This window comes from Triturus cristatus, chromosome 7, assembly GCF_964204655.1.
Source record: "Triturus cristatus chromosome 7, aTriCri1.1, whole genome shotgun sequence".
Classification (NCBI taxonomy): domain Eukaryota; kingdom Metazoa; phylum Chordata; class Amphibia; order Caudata; family Salamandridae; genus Triturus; species Triturus cristatus.
This window is the reverse complement of record NC_140590.1, coordinates 190,294,777-190,314,857: the sequence shown is the minus strand read 5'-3', so window position 1 is coordinate 190,314,857 and position 20,081 is coordinate 190,294,777.

The following is a 20,081-nucleotide window of genomic DNA, read 5'->3' as shown; positions in this document are numbered from 1 at the left end:
GTAAATATTTCGTTACCGGTACTATTTTTTATGCGGTAAAGTCTATTAAGAACAACTCAGTAAAATGAGAGGCAGAATCCGTGGTATTAGAGGTTTTAAAAAGGCTTTATTCCTATACAAAGGAATACAATTCGAATTGTAGGCATTCTATTCCATCACCACGAAAGTTCAGGAAGGAAGGGCATATATTATTGACAGGTAATCATTTTTATAGAAAAGGCATTACAGTGAAACAAATGTAGTAGGCGTAACAACTGATAAAACAAAATAAAATATGCATGCGTAACTAGAATAGGCGTAACTAGAAAACGTCATTATACATGATATCACAAGTGGGTGGATCCATAAGGGAATCCTGCAATGTCAGCAGAAATATTTGGCAGAGATGCGCGCGCAGCCGCATGACGTGTGATTGACGTGCAACTAGAGGGTGAAGGGGACTTGACATTTAGCTCTACATGTGGAGACAGAAGTCTGGGGTTATGTCAACCTAATCCCAAATCATATCTAATATCCTATGTTTGAAGAACTGTGTTATCCAAAAAGAGAGGTCTCTTAGGATAGAATCTTATTCTATACTGACTATACTGACTGTTAGTGCGTGTACAAGCGTCTAAGTGTCTACACTAGATGCGAGGGGGTAGGAATATTCCATGGTAACAGGGCTATGAATTACTTGTATGAGGACAGCGAGGCCTGGCCCTTTGCACGATAGCTGGAGGAATGTTTACCTAAACTGCTAGACAGGAATGCATCGGATGAGGGGCGGAGGAGATAATCTTGAAGGTGAAATACAGTTTTTGGCAGGCGACGGGCTGGATCAGGCACCGTTAGCCGCACAGGGAGTAAGACAAAGTTCATGGTCACAGATGCAGGCTCAGACTGGAGCTTTCAGAGGCAGAAGGCAGGAAAAGGCTTGATGACAGAATTCGGGCCTACTCGCCTGGATCTGTAAAATGTGGAAAGTGAACCACATAAAGTCGGTGGCCTTTCATACTTAGGAAAGGAATATCTGACCCATTCATGGTGGATCTGAAAGAGGACATGTTGACGGTGGATGCACATATATTTGCGTCTTCAAAACTGGAGCAGGAGGGAACATATATGTAATTATAGCATGTACATGGAGCCGTTGGGGTCTACGATAGGGGACATAACTGATCACAAAATTCATATTTCCTCATTCCCTCCTTGTCCCCTTCGGACCCTTAGGAGATATTGATCTTCATCAATCCATCGATCTGTTCATATAGCATCATTTGCTCTTCTTTCTTCTTCCGGGATCTCGAACGAAAACTTGGATGTGGGATACACGAGGTGGCACACAGACCACAAATCGCTGGCCCACATTGTAAACATAAGCAGCAACTGAATAGTATGAGAAAGCCAATACCTAGGAAGGAGAGCATTCTCCATCCCCAGGCTGACAACACGCCCCAGAACCAACCGGACCAAGTCCAGGTGCCTGGACTTTGGTGTATCTGGCTTACAATTTTATGAAGGCGGGTTATGGCTTTATATACTGACGGCGAATTTTCTGGTATGAAAATGCAACAACTTGATCCGATGACCCTACAAGCTCCGCCCCTATCGGCCAGGATGACGTCAAGGACAAGACGATTTTGAAGCACAACAATCCGCATAGCAGACTGCTCTTCTGTTAAATTGCCTAAGGCGGAAATAGTTTCGTTCACTACTGCTTCAAGGGTTCTGGTTAATCTACGTATCAGCTTACTATTAGTGACTGTACCTATATAGGGAAAGAAACCTTTATTGAAATCTGTGTATTTTTCCCATGCTGTTTCAGTGTAATCGACAATTGGGAGATCTCTCTGCTGTCTATTGTGTACTAAATGGGTATTTCTGTGATAATCAGGAGGGGCTAGGAAAACAGGTGGTAGAAGGAATGCTATGTAACAGGTACCATCCCAATCTAAAGGTAGACGTATATATGCGGTCTGGCCACATATAAAGTAGGAATGACGGGAAGCTCTAAATGTAGACTTGCCTTGATCACTGAATTTTATTACAGTGGTGCATTTACTATGGCCCATGTGTATGGAACCATTCTTTCTTATACATAATTCCCCTTTTACTGGGAATACTGACATGGCGGGCAAGATTGGCGTAGCTTCAGATTCAACGTTCAAGATCATGAGGTTAAGTGTAAAATTACCTAATCCATATACTTCATTTTCTAGATCAGTTCCTGTTCTTTTGGGAAGTCCCTCCTTGTTAGGGTAGCAGACTTTAAGCAAAACTAAGTTCAGGTTTCCTCATACCCAGTTGTCTTGATAAACTGCGGAATTTGAATCTAGGGAATTAATCAAACTGAACCATGCTCCACAGGAGCCATTGTGTGTGAACGGATAGGGAAAGAGGGGCAAAACTCCCTTATAGTTCTGATAGGGAGGGAGTCGGCCACATATCCAACAATTTGTGGCATTGCTGGTTTGATGGGAATGATGTAGCATACTAATGAAAGTGTTATTGCGCAGCGCAAATCTATAAGACAATTCATGCGGAGGTAATTCACTAAAAGAATGTTCTGCAGTTATATTATAAGCACGCTTAGGAATAGGGTAATACATGTGCAATAGGATGCTGACAATGATGATCAGAAGACTTAGAAAAAACAAAATTAATAATGTTACTGTGCAGTGACTACGAAATGATTTACAATACGCATGCTTCTTGAGCAGCATTTGATGATTTCTTTCTCTATTCCGGTCTAGAGGATACATGTCAGAGACAAATTCAACCGATTCACCTTGGAGAGGACTTAAACAATCAAATTGTCTGACTTACTAGACCTCAATTTTAGTTTATACAGTTCTGGTTTTGTTAACTCAGCCAAGGGGAGCTTTGAGTCTGTCTGTGAGGGAATACAGGGTGGAGTATCTACACTGGATGGTAGTCCATAAAATTTCTTGATATGACTCGAGTGCAACCACCCTTTCCTTCCCTCGATCTTCACAGCTGTCCTTGTGGTGAGTAGAACCAACTTCGGTGACTTCCACCTAGGATCCAGTTGGGTCTTCCGGTCAAAATTCCTGACCAACACCAGGTCCCCAGGAACCACGTCATGGGGTTTCACCTCAGTATTGTCGGGAAAAGCTGCGGATACCTGTGAACGACAAGATTGTAGTGCAGACATCAAGGAAGCCAGGTAATCTGTCAGCATATTACAGTCAACATCAGTGATTTTACGAGGTATAGGCGTCCCCCACATATTTGGTGGTCTACCGAAGATCACCTCATACGGGGATAGCCCTGTTCGAGAATGTGCTACCATTCTCATGTAAAAGAGCGCAACTGGTAAGGCTACTATCCAATCAACTCCTTTTTCTCTACATATTTTGGACAATCTAATTTTCAGAGTTTGATTATGACGTTCCACGAGACCTGCCGCCTCGGGATGTCGGACACAGTGGAATTTCCATTGGTATCCTAATAGAAGGGAAACGTGTTTCATTAGTTTGGATGAGAACGGCTGGCCGTTATCTGAGTAGACAACACGTGGTAAACCGTACCGTGGGAAGAATTCTCGAACTAACTGTTTGGCAGTAGTCGGGGCAGTGTAATCTGAAACCGGGTATGCTTCTGTCCAACGGGAAAGAGCACAGACAACTACGAGAACATATTTGAATCCTCGACATCGTTCCATCTGGATATAATCCATCTGGAGGACTTCAAAAGCATGATCGGGAGTTTGGAATCCACCCTGCTCTACGGGGATGCTTTTACCTGGATTAAACTGACAACATATCATACAGGTACGAACTTTTTGTTTAGCTGCGGCTCGCAAGTGTTTGTTGAACCAGATGTGTTGAATGCTGTCTAGCATAGCTTTTTCTCCTAGGTGCGCTGGACTATGTATAGTGTTAATGATGACTTGGACCATTGAGTCGGGAAGAAACCATATAGATTTTTCCTTCGTCATCCATCCTTGATCTGTTTGGATCCCTCCTAATTCAGTCCATTTCTTTATTTCTTCTGGTGTAGCATGTGTCTGTATGTCAATTACATCAAGGGCGGGATCCTTAACTGTCATGCAATGTGTTGGTGTCAGGACTATTGTCTTTGTCATGTCAGTTGTGTGAGTCTGATTCTGAGCAGTCTGTTTAGCTGTTCTGTCAGCTAGGTCATTACCCTGAGAAATAATATCGGTAACCTTTGTGTGGGCTTTGCATTTCATAATCGATATTGCAGTAGGTAGATGAATCGCGTCTAATAGGGCTTGAATGAGGGGTCCGTGTTGGATGTGGGCACCGTGAGACGTTAAATAACCTCTCTCTCGCCACAGTACGCCGAAGTCATGGACGACTCCGAATGCATAACGTGAATCTGTGTATATGTTGACTTTTTTATTTGTGGCTTGAATACAGGCTTGTGTCAGAGCGATGAGCTCTGCTGCTTGAGCTGACAAAGTGTTAATACAATTTGTTTCAATGACTTCAGTGTCTGTTGTGACTGCGTAAGCGGCCACTAACTCTCCTGTACTTGTTCTCATACATGACCCATCTACATACAATGTCAAGTCTGGATCTGTCAAAGGGATGTCTGACAAGTCTTGTCTGGGTTTCGTCGTGATAGTAATGACTTCGACACAATCATGTGCCAATGGATCTGTTCCGCCTACTGGTAACAGTGTGGCAGGATTTAACGTATTACAACGTCTGATTTCTATGTGTGGCTGAAACAATGTTAATTCGTAACCGGTGAGTCTTGCTATAGTCAAGTGTTGTGTTTGTGTGCGGTTCAAGAGAACCTCTACTGCGTGTGGTACTTGTACTGTCAATTGATGTCCTAACACTATGGCATCGCTTTGTCTGATTGCTAAAGCTGTTGCTGCCACTGATTTCAGGCACGCTGGAAGAGCCTGAGCTACTGGATCTAATGTACTAGAGAAATAAGCACATGGTTTGTGTGATCCTGCTTGTTCCTGAGTGAGTACTGACAAAGCAGTACCTTCGCGTTCTGTAACAAAGAGTGTAAACTGTTTATTGTAACATGGTGTTGCTAGGACAGGTGCTTGACATAAAGCTTTCTTTAAGCTTTCAAAGGCATGTGTATGTTCTGGAGTCCAAGGGAGGACAGTCGATGTGGCTGCCTCCTGTGTTGTCAACTGGATGAGTGGTTTTGCTAGAAATGCATATTGAGGGATCCACTGCCTACAGTATGAAGTGAGGCCTATAAAAGCCCGCACCTCCTTTTGTGTCTTGGGTGGTGGCATGTTAGCAATTAACTGGATGCGATCGGGTGTAAGCTGCCTTCCCTCCTTGGACAGCGAGTGCCCAAGGTAAACAACTCGCGGGACACAGAATTGCAGCTTAGAAGGGGACACCTTGTGCCCCTTGTCGGCCAGAAATTTTAAAACCGTCAGTGACGCTTTTTCACATTCAGGTTCGCTTCGGGCGGTGATCAGCAGATCATCGACATATTGAAGCAAGGCAGTGTTAACTGGCATGTGGATACTGTCAAGTTCTCGTTTCAGTGCTTGGCTATAGATGCTGGGGCTTTCTGTAAATCCTTGAGGTGCGCGTGTGAATTTAAAACTTCGTCCATTTAAACTAAAACCGAAAAGATATTGACTTTCCGGATCAATTGGGACACTAAAGAAAGCATTCTTGAGATCAATTACAGTGAAAAACGTTGCTTCTGAGTCAATAGCTGTGAGTAATGAGGAGATATCTGGGACCACAGGGTATTGTGGTACAATACATTTATTTAATTCGCGCAGATCAATAACTAATCGATATACAGGTGGTGCTTTTGGATCCGTTCTTTTAAGGATCGGAATTATCGGGGAATTACATACATTGGAGTCAGTTTCCACAACCACTCCTTGGGCAATAAGCTCGTCAATGATTTGCAGTAAAGCCACTACAGCATCTGGAGGTAACTTGTATTGTCGCATTCGTGGTAGTACCACTCCTGTCTTTAGTGTGACTCGATATGGTGTAATGTTCATGCAACCAACATCAGTGGGGCCTTGTGCCCATAAATGTGTAGGTAAATTCTGCAGCCGGTAATCTATGTCTCTGGATACGTAGTGACCTTTAAAGTCACGTAAAAATAGTCGTACTCCTTCTGGAGAGCAACATATTATGGCTCCTAGAGCTTTCAATGTTTTTATACCTAACAAGTTTTCTGGACATGATTTAGTAAGCAATAAATCTGTAGTACGTGTTAATGGACCGACTGTAAGTGGAAGAGGTTGTGTTACGTCATTTATTATCGGTTTTCCTGAGAATCCAAGGGAAATATTTTGTGAGCCTGAGAGGGGTGCCCCTGGAACTTCACTGCGTCTTATAGTTGTTCTGCTTGCCCCTGTATCAAGTAAAAACTTTCTGTCTTCCCCTAATAGTTCACTATGTACATAAGGTCCCTCTTGGTCTACAGGAACCTCTATAAGGGGTAAGCCAACTTCCCTCTCTAGGCTATCTCATGAGTATCGCTGATAATCGGGATAATCTGTTTGTGCATACTGATACATTTGTTGTGTTGTTGCTTGAGTTGCAGCAATAGGCTGCGCTTGTGGTGGTGCTACGATCTGTTGTGGAGCTGCCTGTTGCGGAGCTAATTGTTGCAGAACTAACCTAGGTTGTGCCTGCTGAGGCATTTGTTGTTGATTCTGATCCTGTCTGGGTGGACGTGGTCTCTCATGCGTTCTACCTGTGGCAATATTATGTTTCAGGACTGGACAATCGTGTATATAATGACCTGGTTGTTTACAATAGTTGCATGTCCCTTTCGCAGGACCTGCGGGATCACCCTTTTGATGACTATCGGCTGGAACTGATTGTGCAACAAGCATTTTCATTTTCGTATCTTTCATACGTCTTTGTTCGTGTTCTTGTTCTTCTCTAATTCTATTGTGGTGATATTGTAACATCTGTAGCATCTGTGATGGGGTATTACCTTGCCAGGTACTTTCGAATTTCAATACTCTATTCTTGACTTGTAGCAGAGAATTTTCAACTAATTTTGTCACAAACAGATGTGGATATGACTCACTACTGGCCTTTATGCCACTATTTATACTAAAACATTTTTCAAATCGGGAATAGAAATCACTAGTGTCTTCATCTGGTTTTTGTTTACAGGCTGAGATTGCACCCCAGTCTTCCTTTTTCGTAGTTAATAAACGTGGCAGTACCTGTATTAGTAATCCTGCTAGTGCTGTAGTCTTTTCCCCAAGCCCTGCTCCTGCAGCTCGGGCCTTTTCTTCGTTTTCTAATGCTGTCCAATCTATCTTTTGGTCTCCCACCTCCCATTCTTTTTCTTTGAGTTTCTCATAAACACCGGCGGGTAATAGGACCTTTAATATTTTCATAATATCGGGGTAGGTATACTCTCCCATGAGTAACATGTCTTTTATCTCACGGTGGAAACCTGCTGGGTCCTTGTCATGGCTGGGTACTACTTTCTTCATTTCTAATAATTCCAGTTTAGTTATAGGCGTGTACACAAACACGCGTGTAAAATTATCACCGGCACCTCTAATTGGGTGTACTTCGCGTAACGGGTTCTGTCTATCTATGTGATACATTTTTCTTCCTATGATGGGAACTGGAACGTGTTCTGGGCATACGAAATTTAAATATTGGTTTTGGGATTCTAGAATTTCCTTAATCAAATCAGTACCTGACCCTCTCCATATATTCGTGAGTAGTTCTGTCAATATGTCAGGTAAGGGTCCTGGATCGGAGTGTTGGCCTTTATATAATATAAGGAGGTGTTGAATCATGTATATACTAGCTAAACGCTGTTCATATGGGTCTAGATTCAGAAACGTGTGTGCAAGTACATCGTCATTGTATTCGCCGGGACTGTCAGCCCATTGTACTGCTGACCTGGCTAATTCTTGTTCATCCATGGAATCGAGCACGTGGTACCCCCTTCGATCTCGGAGTAATTTATCAGCGGCTTGGAATAAGTGTTCGGGGGATTTTGTATTTAGCATAGTGTTTGGAAAATGTCTATTATATTCCGGACGTATTAGACGTATTGGGTCGTTAAAACCTCTGGTATTATTATGGGATCTTCCTTTACCTACATAAGCTATCGTGTCTAATTGCTCTGATTCTTGCTCCTCCTCCTCTCTGTTTAGGTCAGTGGCGTCTACCTCTAATCTTTCTTCGTGTATTCGTTCTACTTCTTTGCGGATCTTTCGGTACATAGCTACTATACATAACTGTTTATCATGTCTCCCTTCTGATATATTCTGGCCCCAAGTGACAAGTTTTTGCATTTCTTCCGGATTTACCCCAGGCCGGTCTTGATTTCTGATTACACAGTTTATGAGGAAACGTAACAGTTGTCCCTGTACCTCCGCTTTCTGGTACTCCATGGCTCTGCTAATACTTTCAGGACCTCGTCCTGACTGGACAAAGTGATATATATTTTCTAAATGTGTAGCCATTCCTGGTAGCTTCGTTAAATATATTGCAGCTCGTCGAATACGTAATGATGACAGCAGCATTTCGTCCCGTTTACCGGGTACAGGATCATATCTACAATCTACTAGAAGTTCCTTAAGCATGTCGGGAGTTGCTAGTTTGGGCGTACGTTGGTGTGCTAATTCTCTAAGGGAAAATTTATTTCCTCTGGGTGGCGTAAAAAAAATGTCTGTCGTACCTCCTGTAGCACCGTCTGGGGTGCTGGACGTGAAAGGATTTGTTGAAGGTGAGACAGCAACCGTCGTTGCGGGAAAAGCTGTAGAAACAGATGTGCTTGTCGGAATGTGTGTCGGAGCTTGTTGTTGCGGAGGTACAGACGGAGGGTCTTGGCGATGAGCACCATCGGTAAGCGGTCTATGTGGTGCGGTATTAGCGTACTCGGGAGCTGCGTCGTCTAAATAAGAGGAAAGGAAAACATCTTCTGCGGTTCTGGGATGCCCCTTGGGATGTGCTTTTATCGGAAACAATGGAGGTGGCAAGTCTTTTGGTATTTCCGGAGTAGCCTTAGGTAACCCTTCGGCCAGAAGTGGATACATACCATTCATAAGGGCGTTTCTTTGCCTGTCTATTTGTTCTGATTTTACTCGGGTACCTTCCTCAAGTAATAGATTTTCTCGGGTTTTATTGGAATTCTCTCTACCTTTCTCTTCCTGTCTGAGTGCTTTTTCCGTACGTCTATATGATTCTTTGCACCATAATTCAATGGCATCTTTCTGTGACTGTCTGGCTTTCTTTTTCCATAATTCTTCTTCTACTCGCATGATGCAATCTGCATCCCAGGTCCCCGCTGCGGGTCATCTCTGACTCTCTGGTAATTCTTTGGTGTAGTCCACCCATAAATCAAGAAATAATACGGCATCTAGGCCATGCTTATGATACATAAAGTACCCTGGAGTGTCCCTTGGTGGGATGGGAACAGCTTCTTCGAGTACACCTTTTCTAGTTTTGATCTGTCTTAGTTTCGAAAAGAGTGGCATTTTTAGACCTTATTACTAGAACACACTTTATAAAAACACAATAATGAACAGTCATTCACACCACAGTATATAGAACGTATTTCAAAACATTTAACACTTAACAGTTTTACGAACAATGATAACTAATAGAAAACTAATTACTGACATAATACTGACACTAGATAATACTTATTTATATTTATTTATATGCAAAACATACTATATGTACTGCTAAACAGTACAGATACACTGCTAAAACAGTGCAGACCGGGTTTGTGTACCCAAACCCGTCTTGACCGGCACAGACTATGTGCACGTTAAATGCCTCCCCGGTAATGGTACTCACCGGGTAGCTCGGAACGGAAGGCCTCGGAACGGAACTGAAACTGGACCGGACTGGACTCGACTCGACTGGACTCGGAACTTCGGAACCTGGCGGGTCTCTGGATACCTCGGATCTTGCTCTCTCAGCTAGGCTCTGGTCGGGATACTTCGCACTTCTCACCGCCTCGTCTGGGTGTTGATCGCAGCCTCAGTCGTCCCCGCTTGGCCGGAGGGAGATACAGGAAATCCTGCAGGTACGCGTTTTTGTCCGTTCAGCTGTGGCAGGAGACCGGGCCTGCAACGCACCGCCGGCGCGTGAGATGAGAAAGTGTCCCTGTTCGGGCGCCAATTTATGTGGTAAATATTTCGTTACCGGTACTATTTTTTATGCGGTAAAGTCTATTAAGAACAACTCAGTAAAATGAGAGGCAGAATCCGTGGTATTAGAAGTTTTAAAAAGGCTTTATTCCTATACAAAGGAATACAATTCGAATTGTAGGCATTCTATTCCATCACCACGAAAGTTCAGGAAGGAAGGTCATATATTATTGACAGGTAATCATTTTTATAGAAAAGGCATTACAGTGAAACAAATGTAGTAGGCGTAACAACTGATAAAACAAAATAAAATATGCATGCGTAACTAGAATAGGCGTAACTAGAAAATGTCATTATACATGATATCACAAGTGGGTGGATCCATAAGGGAATCCTGCAATGTCAGCAGAAATATTTGGCAGAGATGCGCGCGCAGCCGCATGACGTGTGATTGACGTGCAACTAGAGGGTGAAGGGGACTTGACATTTAGCTCTACATGTGGAGACAGAAGTCTGGGGTTATGTCAACCTAATCCCAAATCATATCTAATATCCTATGTTTGAAGAACTGTGTTATCCAAAAAGAGAGGTCTCTTAGGATAGAATCTTATTCTATACTGACTATACTTTTTTTTTTTTTTTTTTTTTTTTTTTTATTCCTCATATACCAAGAAATAAGGGCGATCTTGATGGGCGGCCGTAACCTCTCCTCCATGGTCAACCTATCCCGACCCTGGTGTTTAAGACCGATATGGAGAAAAGGAAAGGCTCAATCCCTCAAGCCATCACTACTTCTACAGTCCACTTCTCTTCGCGACGTGATATAAACCAACATCGAATTGAAGGGACCAGCCATGTAGTGCCCAGGTGAAATCATTGGAATATTCCCTATCTGTTCCGCCATGCAACCAAGGGTGCCCAAACATTACCATAACTATTACAGTCACATGCCATATCAGATTCACAAGTATAAATTATATGTTTCAAGCAATCTGAAAAAGTAGGGGCATTTATGTTTTTCCATGCTCTACATATCTCACGTCTTGCCAGAATAATAACATAAAAAATAAGTTTAGATCCCGGATCGTTAAGATGGTAATCAATATGTAATCCGAACATAATCAAACCTGTGGTAATTTCGATCTGTTTATCAAGTACCTCAGCTAGAAAGGTTTGTACCTTTGCCCAAAAAGCTCCTATTTCAGGGCAACTCATGAACATATGATAGTCATCTGCCGATGGTAATTTACATCTTGGACACTGATAATGTAAACCTGTAATCTTAGTTAGCTTTTTTGGGGATAAATATACTCTATAAGTAGTGTATAAATGGTTTCTTTTAAGAAGAGACGATTTTACCACCGCATGTAACATAACGTAAGAATCTCCCCATAATTTCATCAAGTTGTTTGAATCAATACTAATAACATTACCCCAGAGAGTATGAAGTTCCGATTCTGATATCCTTTCTGGCTCAAGAATAGCCGAATACCAGAAAGACACCTCCTGATTCAATACACCTCTTCTGGATACAAAATCAAACTTAGAATTCAGTCCCTCAAAGTCCCAAGATTTAGTTGCCCACCACCCTGCCAGCTGATAGTACTTATATCTAGATAGGGTACCTTTTGTCAGGCCAGAAAGCGTCTCCCAATTCAACAACTGGGAATCTTTCTCTAAATCCTGCCAATAGAACAAGCCAGCCATTTTAAGAGGGCGAGACAATTGATCATTAAGGCATTCTGGGGTACCCGGGGAGTCCCAGATCGGAGCTTGGGGTGCATAATACGGGATTTTTAGGCTTTTCCTGAGATATACCCAGTTCTTAAGGGCTGTTTCCAATACCTTTAGTCGTACCCTCTTAAAGAACCTAGGATCGCCGTACTTAAATAAAAAATATTCTTGCCCTTTAGGTATGCCATATAGTAGAGCTTGATACAAGAGACCCTGAGGGGAAGCATCTGTCTTTCCGGCTAACATTCTAAAATTCTTAAAATGAAATGAATGGCAGTAAATAGATATATCCGGGAGAGCTAAGCCCCCCATTTTTAAGTTTCTTCTTAATTTTTTCCAGGAGATCCTTGGTGTCTTAGCGTTCCAGATAAAGGAACCAATTCTCCCCTGCATTTTAGCGATATCAGATACAGGAAATGTCAACGGGATGGAATTAAACAAAAATGTGATTTTTGGGAGGATAATCATCTTTACTAAATTTACTCTACCGTAAATGCTCAGAGAAAGCCCAGACCATCTTTGTAATAGATCACTAATATCCTTATAAATTCTTGTCATATTTACTTTGGCTATTTCAAGAATATTATGTGACAAGATTATGCCCAAGTACCTCATGCGCGTCTTAGCTACAACAGTTCCGCCGACCTGATTCCAATGCATAATCTCTGTTTTTTCTCTGTTTACCTTATATCCCGAGATTACTCCAAACAATTCTGCTTGTTCAAGCAATCTCGGAATAGCCTCCTCGGGATTAGAGGAGAACATTAAAAGGTCATCCGCATACAAGGCGAATTTTAACTCGAGATCTGCAATTCTAAAAGGGTGTATCACTGGGTCCGCCCTCAGCAAGCAAACAAAAGGTTCAATATAAAGATTAAATATACTGACTATACTGACTGTTAGTGCGTGTACAAGCGTCTAAGGGGCATATGCATCAACATTAGCATTTGCGATTCCTTATTAGCGAAAAATAAGGAATCGCTAATAAGGAATAGCAAAAGGCTATGCATGTAGGAATCGCTATTCAAATAGCGATTCCTTAACATTCCTTATTACCGAATCGGTAATACCGAATCGGTAATAAGGAATACCTACCCATTCATTCCTATGGGCTTGGAGGCCCATAGGAATGAATGTAAAGCCATTCTGTATTAGCGATTCGGTATTACCGAATCGCTAATAGCTGGAGCACTTTCAAGGGTGCCAGGGTGTCAAAAGGACACCCTGTTGCACCCCTGAAAATGATATGTGCACATATGTTGCACACACACATGCTCTAAGGGCATGTGTGTGCGCAACATGACACTTTGAAAAATGCACAAAAGTGCATTTTTCAAAGTTTTTGCAAATTACCATGCAGTTCATCTTCATGGTAATTTGCTCCCCTTATTAGCGAAATCGCTAATTTTTTAACTTTGATGCATTGCATTTAAGGAATCTCACTTTGGGATTCCTTAAATGCAATCGCTATTTAAGGAATCGGTATTTAAGGAATCCCTATTTAAAGAATCGCTATTTAAGGATTCCTTAAATACCGATTTCTGCTTTTGGGTTGATGCATTGGGATTGGGTATTTTTTACTTAATACCGGGAGCTAATAAGGAATCGGTATTTTACCGACTGGTGTCTACACTAGATGCGAGGGGGTAGGAATATTCCATGGTAACAGGGCTATGAATTACTTGTATGAGGACAGCGAGGCCTGGCCCTTTGCACGGTAGCTGGAGGAATGTTTACCTAAACTGCTAGACAGGAATGCATCGGATGAGGGGCGGAGGAGATAATCTTGAAGGTGAAATACAGTTTTTGGCAGGCGACGGGCTGGATCAGGCACCGTTAGCCGCACAGGGAGTAAGACAAAGTTCATGGTCACAGATGCAGGCTCAGACTGTAGCTTTCAGAGGCAGAAGGCAGGAAAAGGCTTGATGACAGAATTCGGGCCTACTCGCCTGGATCTGTAAAATGTGGAAAGTGAACCACATAAAGTCGGTGGCCTTTCATACTTAGGAAAGGAATATCTGACCCATTCATGGTGGATCTGAAAGAGGACATGTTGACGGTGGATGCACATATATTTGCGTCTTCAAAACTGGAGCAGGAGGGAACATATATGTACTTATAGCATGTACATGGAGCCGTTGGGGTCTACGATAGGGGACATAACTGATCACAAAATTCATATTTCCTCATGGCTATATACGATTTGATTACTCCTTCTTTTTCCTCTGTTTCTCTTTTCTTCATTCTCTCTCTTTACTCTTCTTCTTTTTCTATAGATGTATAGTTCTACATTACCTTCCACTATTCACTACGTCCTAAAATATTGTTTTGTTGATGTTGAATGTATTGACTACCTATGGATAGGTTTACTATGTACTTTTTGTTGAAATAATTCTAATAACGTTTTTTCAAACTAAATAAAAAAAAAATCATTTCTGTGTCTATGTTTGTAAATTAGAGATGGTCAGTCTAAGGTTCAGTGGAAGATTATTCCAAACATGGGGAGCTCAATTGGATGCAAAACTAACAATGGCTAGCATGGCACGCTGCTCAATAGCACTGGAAGTGGATCCCAGGGGCATATGTATCAAACGATTTTGTATTCGCAAACGCTGCGAATCGCAAAAAAACAGCGTTTGCGAATACAAAATCGCAAAATGAGATGTATGAGGCATTTCAGCGTCGCAATCTTAAGTAATCGCTAAATTTTGCGATTTCTTAAGTTTGCGTAAGCATTTAAGAAATTGCAAATTGTGATTTCTTAAATGCAATGTAACACGCACCAAAGTTGTGCGATTTCTCCTTAAGAAATTGCAAATTACCACCAACTTCAAGTTGGTGGTAAATTGCGATTTCTTTGAAACATGCACTTTTTTGCATATTTCAAAGTGCCATGTGGCGCACATACATGTATGTGCGCCATATGTGCACACATGCTAATTTCAGGGGTGCATCAGGGTGTCATCATGACACCCTTGCACCTTTGAAAATATTCTCAATTTGCGATTACCAAATAATGATTCGCAAATTGAGAAGGACTTCCCATTCATTGCTATGGGCCTCCTGGCCCATAGGAATGAATGGGAAGGTATTCCTTAAGTGCGATTTCGCAATTTGCTAATCGCAATTAAGGAATTTTAAGAATTCGCAAAATTTGTGCGAATTTTTAAATACATCCCGTTTTGCAATTCTCAAATAGCGATTCTCAAAAAATCACTATTTGAGAATCGCAAATGGAGATGTTGATACATATGCCCCCTAGTAATCTATTTTCATCCTTGGCACGCACAGTGATATTGATATTTATGAAAGACACAGAAAAATCTTTTAAAAAATACTAAACTAAACAACATTACAAAACTAGCAGAATCGGAGTTCATCATGTGATATCGATGTGTACATAATGAAAGCAGCAAAATTCAAGGAGAAACTAAACCACCAAAGTGCTGCAACGAAACATGTTCTTCGTTACCACTAGGTGGCAACACAGCACTATGTCATCTTCGCTTACTCCTTTCTAAGGGCTGCTCGACAACCAATGTTGCAGAACTCGGCAGTTATACACTAGCAAACTAATAGAATAATGTTTCAAAGTTATGCAACCATTTTGCCAATATAAATACAACTTTTTCAAATGCTTCTACTGTTTTGAGACCACCACGGGGCACGGGAACAGCGATCACAAGCCAGGCGTAGAGAGAAACATATAAGAAGCTATTGATATCACAGCTAGAAAAACCTAAACCTAACTTGTAATCAAGGGCCCAACTAAAATATGGGCAGTAGCAACATCAAAATAGCATTACTATCCAGACTGCCCACCAGACATCCCATCCAACAGCTAGCAATGATGCCAAGGGCCCTCGTGCAAGAAAGAACAAAAGGCCCCTTTGACTGCTGTTGGGGTAGTAAGATACAATCAGGCCTGGCTCCAGGAATGTTTATTTGGGTGGGCCAAGGGTGCATTTGGGTGGGCCACTGCGGGCTCGATTTGTCGCATATATGTCTAGGCAGGCCTGCTTCAGGGCCTCTCCTTTATCTCTTCTTAGTCAGTAAAACACACTCTTTTCCAAATCTCTTTCTAAATATTATCACTCACAAAAAGAGTTTTTGCCATGTTCCTTTGATGGGAAGAGGAGGTTTCTGAGGTGAGAGTATCAGGCAAGTGACACTACTCAGGCTCCCTCTGTTCGAGCCTTCATAGAGGATCCCTCTTCATTACTTCCTCCACCTGACCCACCTCTGCAACACACTCCCTTACAGGCTTGATTATCCACTACTCCACTCCAGTGCACCTTATCTCGCAGCTGACTTTGGGCCCCAGCCTCATATCAGGCCCCATCGGCCTCCACTTTCATTTTACATGGTAAAAACATTAGTAAAATCACCTTCAAACTTAAAACATTGAATATAGCGGTAAATATAATTAGCACGCACTTTAAAGTATGTTCCACAGTAGCCCTTATGACCCGACTGCTAATTAAATAAACAAAAACAGAAAGGCCATGACAAGGCCGGCTTCAGCGCTGATGCGAAAGTCTTGTTTGGAGCCGCACCAATAACCTCTTTCTCCGTAAATAACCTTCACTACCACCTTCCAACAGTGCCCCTCATCCCTCCATGGCCCCCCCCCCCTATTGACCTCCTCCTCGGATTCCATCACTGCCACCCCCCACAAGTGCCCCTCATCTCTCTGTAGCCAATCCCCCTCATGACCGCCTCCTCATACTCCCTCACTGCCACCCTCCAGCAGTGCCCCTCATCTCTCCCTAGCTCCCCCCTCCCCCCCATGACCTCTTCCTCAGATTCCCTCATGGTCACCCTCCAGCAGTGTCCCTATCGCTCCATAGCCCCTCCTACTACCTCCTCCTCGGATTCCCTCACTGCCACCCTCCAACAATGTCCCTCATCTCTCCATAGCCCCTCCCCCTATTGACCTCCTCCTCGGATTCCCTCACTGCCACCCTCCAACAGTGCCCCTCATCTTTACGTAGCCCCTCTCTCATATGCATTTCATTTGTTGTACAGCGCTACTCATATCAGTGTAGTGTGTGTCAGTACTTTACACCATGCACACATTATACAGAGACAATGAATCATAAAAGTATGTAAATCAGTCTACAGGGAATGTCACATAAGCCAATGAGGTTTACAAGGTGTAGGAATCACATCTCATCCATACTGGTGGGCAGAATATTTTAAGAGGGTTTGGTCTGGGGAAACACAACCTTAGGATTTAAAGAGTATTCCATGGGGGTTAGCTTTACTGATAAAAATGTATATCTGCCTAAACATACTCATTTTAGCAACATTAGAATAATGAAAGACTGTGGAAGTTCTAACTATATCACAAAAAAAGAAAGCGAAGTTCTAACTATACCATTCATGTTTGTATGCAGCTCTTTGAGGACAGTTCATTGGTCACTGTCCTGTGTTAGGATTGTAACTTCTGAACTGCAAGTAACACAAGGATCTCTGTGACAAAGGCAGTAGTTACCCACTGAGCTTCCACATATAATACAGTTAATCTGCATTTAAAAACTACTAACAGACAAATGATTGCTCTCCAGCAGGATCATTAATCACCAGCGTTATCGGGCATCTTTTATTGTCTTATTGTTGTCCTGCATCAGCCATGATAATGATAAAAACTGTTTAAATGAAGCGCCCACGAAGTATGTGTCCTGCTGGGCCTGTGCATATTTTAAAAAGAAAAACAAACAGTAACACATTCTCTTACCTACTCCATTAGTCAAACTGTGTGTCACAGCTTGATGTGATAAGCAGCTGCAGAGGTCAGGAAAGGTGAATATGAATAAACAAACTTCTTTTCTCCTGCGCTACATAGAAAAAGAAATATCCACGCAGCAGGACATTGGGGCCTTTGCCATGTGGAGATGAAGGGGTGTAAAAATAAACAAAGCCTCGTTAACATGAAAATGGTCATTTAAAGACCTGTGAAGTACTCGGGTGCGGCTGCAAAAATCTCTAAAACTGTCTGTGTGTGTGCACGCCCTGGAAGCTGTCTCGGCCCGGGCTGACAATGACGACGTGTGCTTTGCGCGCCTGCCTTCAAGCCCTCCCTGGGAGGGCCAAGGCTCCTGTTTGGGCTAGAACCGGGCCTGGATACAATTATCAGGGTTCAATGGGCCCCTCAGAGCTCTGGGTCCAGGTGCCACTGCACCGGCTGCACCAATGTTAGCTATACACTGATGCGACCCTGCTCATCTGATGTAGTGTGTGGGACAAAGGTTGGGAATCCCACACAGCTTCTACGGGCTCCTTTATTGGGAACACCCTGCTGGCGGAGGTAACCGGGCGGCATTCCTGTGTGGAACCCCACATGAAAGGCGTAGCAGGCTTGCCATGAGCGCTAATGCAAAAAAAAGAAATGTATTTTTATTAGGGGAGGAGAACCGCACAGCCTCCCTCCCGGGCGAATTTCAGACCCAGAGAAGCCATACCCCGGGCCCGGCCTTTTAAGAGTTTTATCTGTAATAGGGAAGGGGGCCCGTTGCACCCCTCCCTGGGTGATTTTAGGCCTGAGGCCCCCATTCCTGAGGCCCAGTGTTTTTTAAAATGGTATTTGTAATAGGAAGGGGGGGCACATGGCCTGCCACCCTGTGCTGATTTTAGCCCCAGGGACCTCAGCCCCCGCCTTTTTGCAATGCGGGAGGGGAGCTGCACAGCCCTCCTCCCTGTGCCAATTTCAGGCCCAGGGACCCCATCATTCATGGCATGGCCATTTAGAAATGGGGAAAGAGGGCTGTTTGGCCCTCCTCCCCTGGCTGAATTCTGCCCCGGGGACCACATCAGGACCCATTTGTTTTGGGTGCCCCCATGGCACCCTGTCTGCATTGGGACTGCAGGGGGAGCCTAAAGGCCCCTGTGGTTCCTGCCATCTCCCTGCTTCCTTCAGGATCCGGCATTGCTTTCAGACACAGGGGTCTAGTAAACATGCAGTTCCCTGTGACTGAAAGCAATTTGTCCGTTTCCCTGCTCCCTTGACAGCAGGCAGGGAAATAGACAAATTCTCCTCTTCTAGCAAGCAAGAACATTTCTCCGCTGTTGCTTGCTGCAAGCAAAGTGTTTGCTGTGACTTGGCAGGAGTAGTTAAAGTTCCTGCCAAGCCACTGCAAACAGCTATGTCCCTGGGGTAGGTACCCCAGGACATAGCAGGAGCCAGCCCTTGGGGGTGGTGTTCCCCAGGGCCATTATTGGGTTCAGGAGGGGGGTTGCGCAGCCCCCTTCCTTTAAAGTAGACAGGCTGGCCATGGGGAGGTGGTGGTCCCTGGGGCTGGGGAGAGTCAGTGTGCTCCCAAAATTTATTTTTTCTATTTGGCCCCAAGGAGGTGGTGATCCCTGGGGCCGTATGCCCCCTTTATTAACACATGATCCCCGGGGGCTCTTGGAGGCATGATGGGATCCTGTCATTGCTGCTGTCGACGGTGGTGTTCTGTAACCTCTTTGGGTGAGACCTCCCCACTGGGACACCTCTCTTGTTTTGTTGTATTGCGGCAGGTCCGGCCACAAGGAGGTCCCGCTGCTTTACGAGCGGATCCTTGGTGTTTGCAATTGCGGGACCGAAGGGGGCCTCGCTGTCGGGGATGCAATTGGGAGCAAACGCAGTTTTTCTCTTCATGAACTTCCACCAATTGGGATAACATGTTATTTTACTTTTTCCATTTGGTTTGATTTTTCATGCAGATTGTGGCACCAACTGGGGTTTACAGAATCCTGAGCCTTGGCAACCATTTCATGGGACTATCATAACCAGTATGCTTTGCGCTCAATGGGGTGGGACTCTTGTAATAAATATCAAGGTTTAAAAAATGGCTGCATCTGCATTTCTAGTTTTTGCCACTGACGAAGAGCAGATAAAGGCTCGAAACGTGTTTGGCTCTTGGAGGCATGTTGGGATCCTGTCATTGCTGCTGCCGGCGGAGGTGTGCTGTAACCTCTTCGGGTGAGACCTCCTCACTGGGGCACCTCTCTTGTTTTGTTGTATTGAGGCTGGTCCGGCTGCGAGGAGGACTCGCTGCTTTACGAGCGGACCCTTTTTGTGCTACATTTTTATACAGATAGTTTTTCTGCTCTGTGTCCTTATGGGCGATAATATAGCACCGCATAGTCGAGCTCCGCTCTGGCATCCTCTGATGCAGTTTGGGGGGCACGACATTGGTATGTCAGTAATCTTTGTGGTGAATGCTGATGCAGCGTTCCCCTATGGGCTTTTCTACTCTTGGATTACGTTTCTTGCAGTGAATTCGGATGATGAAACATT